This window comes from Chenopodium album, chromosome 6 (genome assembly GCF_948465745.1).
Source record: "Chenopodium album chromosome 6, dcCheAlbu1.1, whole genome shotgun sequence".
NCBI lineage: Eukaryota > Viridiplantae > Streptophyta > Magnoliopsida > Caryophyllales > Amaranthaceae > Chenopodium > Chenopodium album.
This window is the reverse complement of record NC_137839.1, coordinates 20,948,057-20,952,040: the sequence shown is the minus strand read 5'-3', so window position 1 is coordinate 20,952,040 and position 3,984 is coordinate 20,948,057. Positions and strand designations below refer to the sequence as shown.

The following is a 3,984-nucleotide window of genomic DNA, read 5'->3' as shown; positions in this document are numbered from 1 at the left end:
ATTAATTGCGGAAACATTAGCTATATTAGCAGTGCTAAGATTATCTAATTTCGGGCAGATACAGGTTGATTGAGCTTGCAAAAAGGATACAGAGTCAACACTATGCTTCCCCTTGTTAGCAAAGCCTCTGGGATTCCCATATTGGGAATTATGTATCGCCATATCTTCGATAACTTGGCATGCATCATCAACATTAAGATTCATAAACCTCCCACTAGCTGCAGAATCTAAGATTATTCTAGATGAATTTCCAATGCCATTGTAAAAGGCTTGGATTAACTACCATTGTGCCAAATTATGGTGGGGGCATTCTCTTGGTAAGTCCTTGAACCTCTCCCAAGCCTCATATAAAGTTTCATCGGCTTCTTGGAAAAAGTTCTGAATTGCACTCCGTAGTACAGTTGTTCTCTCTGGAGAATAATATTTGTTATAAAAAATCAAAACAAGAGTTTCTCAGTCAGTTATACCAAGTGTAGTTCTACTTAGTCCATTAAACCATAATTTAGCTTTTCCAGTTAAAGAGAAAGGAAAGAGAATCTCCCTGATTTGGTCTTGTGTGACCCCAGCTTGCTTGATGGTATTACAGTACTAACAATAGTCTGCAATATGAAGATTTGGGTCTTTACCCATAGCTCCACTAAATTGCTTCCTTTATATCATCGTTATAAATTAGGGTTTAATCTCAAATTGTACCCCATCAAGAGCTGGAGTGGGAGTAAGGTGTGGAAAATCTATAAGCTTTGGTTGTGAGTAATCACTAAGCTTCTTTGGAGTCGTCATCTCTGATTCTGGATCTGATGATACCTCTGAATCGCTAGAATCAGTTGGAGGATCTCGGTGATTATTATTATCACCAGAATCCGCCAGAATTTGCTTGTAAAGATTCTTCTGTCTATGGAAGGATCGTTTGATCTCAGGATCGAATGGGATGTAACCTGATCTGGAACACCTGGGCATAAACAAAAAAAAAACTAAAAGCAAATATGAGACTTGCATCAAAGAACTAACGCTCTCTGAGACTAAAAGAAATAACCTAGACTACAAAATAATCAGAAATAAAAATAAAATCGTCTCCCCGGCAACAGCGCCAAATTTTGACAGGCTAAAGTCGTATCACCTAATCAAAAGTAATTCCTAAAACCACTAACTAAAATAGATAGGGAAGTAGGGTCGAATCCAAAGGGAAACTGGTCTTTCTATTCCTAACTAATTAAGGTAATCTAAATTATCAAGTAACCAATTTATAATTTGGATATAAAACTAAACTACGAAGATTAAGAATAAGGAGAAAACATTGAATAAAAGGTCTAGGGCATAGGTTCACCAATAAATAATATTCCAGGGTAAAACATAATAATCAAACATCAATGCATAAATTAATCAGATCATAAAGGGCTTTCGCTACGTATTACAATCACACAATTAATTTACCGGTATTAAATCTCATCTCTCAAATCTCGACTTAACCATTTATAAATTAACATGCCTAGAGAAACTAGACCTAAACATTATTTCTCATCTTTCGAATCTCGAATCAATATTGTCAAACTCATGCATAAAAGATCTGCGCATATCTAGTCACAGAGCATTAAATCAATCAATAGGAAATCAATCTAGCATTGACAATTAACAACAATAAATTACCCCTTCATATTATTTGTGTATCCCCACAACCCTAGAAATAAAACTACTCACACATAATTAAATCTAAACAAATCAAAGTAATAAAACAAGACATGATCAAAGGAATAAAATAAATAACTAAGATAAAGAGAAGAGAAATTGTTACCAAAGAAATCTGGAATTAAGAATAAAGTCTAGAACAAAGTATAAGAGAGAGAAACTAATCTAAAAGCTCAGTCGAGAGAGAAAATCTAAGAAAGAATTAAGAAAGAGTAAAAGAAAGTACTAAACTCGCTTAACGGAAAAGTATTTATACTAAGCGAGAATCCTAAACTAAAACAAACTCAAACGTCGATAATTAACCCCTAATAATAACACGCGCCCGATCGGGTGCGCCTTTTTCTTCAGATACACTTCTCGCTCCCGGCCGGGAGCGAGTTCGGGCGCCAGCCTTGCTTCCCTTGCCTGGCCGGGCGCACCTCCAAGCGCCAGCCTCTTTGGCCGGGCGGCACTCTTGGGCCACTATTTGGACTTTGAATGGGCTTCAATTCTTCGGGACAATCTGGATTTCCTCTTCGAGTCTTGAATACTCGGTCCAAATGCCCTGGTATCACATATATCGAGCCCTTAATCACCGGTTTGATGGCTCTAACCGGCCCAGTGCTATAAAAACTGGTCGTGCTTCTCCAATGCTCGTAGTTGCTCCATAATATCTCGGGAAAATGCTCCAAAAGTGCAAATCCCTGCAAAAGTTAACCAAATCTACGAAAACACTAGAAAACACCAATTATTAATAAAAGTGACTCTAAAGAGCCAAAAACACTACTAATTATGACCAAGGGATGGGGGTAAAATACTATATAAAATACACAAATCACGCACCCTCTCAAAAATATGGTGGACGGGGGAGAAGTACGGAGTCCGGTCATCCCACTTAGGGATGGGACCAAGAGAAGTGTACGGGTCGGCATCCTCCTCTACGAGCTCATGCTCCCGTCGCGTGTCTCGGGACCGTGAACCCGAACCTCGCTGTCTAGCCATGCTACATTGTGCAAAATCATCATAAATTAAGGTACTATAGTATCCAAGGTTCGTCTAGCCGCATGATACTATGTTCGCAAAAAAACAGAGTACGTAGTACTAAAACAGAGCACTATTTCAAATTGAGAATACACGACATTTTTCAAGAGATCAAATAATTTCTTGAAATACTATGGTAAATATTGTGACAAATTGGAGAAGAATTGCTAGCAAGAACATCAAGAACAAGCTACATTGTATTCTCGACCTTAAGAGGTCCAACAATGGTGATTTGTTCGTTTCTTAACCAAATTGAGTCAAACAAGTCTCAAATTACTCCCAAGGCATAATTAAGCAATTTTATGGCATAAAATTTGACAAAATAAGTGAATTAAGCAATTCAAGTTTCAAATTTTCAAGAAATTTGTGAACAAACATGTGTAAAATTCATCAAAACCGGAGTGAGTTTGGAGAAAACTTACATAGATTGAGAAAGTATATGAAATAAGCTTTGATTTAAAACAAATTTGAGCGAATTCGGTTGAGAAACGAGCAAGAACGAGTGAATTAAGCTCAGCGGCAATTTTCGAACAAAAAGCAAGCAGCAGCAGCGAAAATGACGAAGAAAGGGATATATACAGAAATTTTGACTCTAGCGCCAAGCGACAGGCTTTGCGCCAGAAGATAAGGTTTAGCGCCTGGCGTTGGAACCAAATATGTGGCGCCAGCAGAATTTCAACGACGACAGAATGTTCAGCCACTCAGTGCGGTTATTTCGACCTCTTACAACATTTTGGGTTCCTTGGTGCGCCAGTTGGCCTCTCTAAGAAAATTTGACATGATTTAGTGATCGGCTTGATTACAATTGTATAAAGTGATCGACCTGATGAATTATCGTCTCACTTAGCTTAAAGCGCCTAAGCATTGGCTTATCGAAAAGCACCGACATAATGGTTCATATAGCAAAAGCACCGACGCAATGGCTCATACAGCGGAGGCACCGACATACTGGTTCACAATTCAGAAAGCACCGACGTATAGGTTCAAAAGCATCAAAAGCGCCGGCGTACTGGCATAGCGGAAGCAAAAGTTCAAGCGAGCTTTTAAAGATCACAAGCGTTGGCCTTCTGTAATTGTCCTCGGAATATTATCGCAACAAATAAGAATAGCTTTAGGCGAGGATATCTTCGGCAGTGTTCTCTAGCTTGCGGAGAGTTGTCACAAACAACTGGAGGTGATTTCAAGCGAAGTTATCTTCGATCGTGTTCCCTGGTTTGCGGAAGATGGTCACAAAGCGCTAGAAGGTGGTTTCGAGCGAAGCAATCTTCGATGAGGTTCTCT

General features: G+C 38.9%; 1 non-coding gene across 1 annotated transcript; it reads left to right on the top strand.

The window, feature by feature from the left end:
• The first annotated feature begins 292 nt into the window (after positions 1-292).
• LOC145637393 (small nucleolar RNA R71) lies at positions 293-399 on the top strand. Its single transcript, XR_014114184.1, has one exon. It is a non-coding gene; the product is annotated as a small nucleolar RNA R71 (small nucleolar RNA).
• The last annotated feature ends 3,585 nt before the right edge of the window (positions 400-3,984 follow it).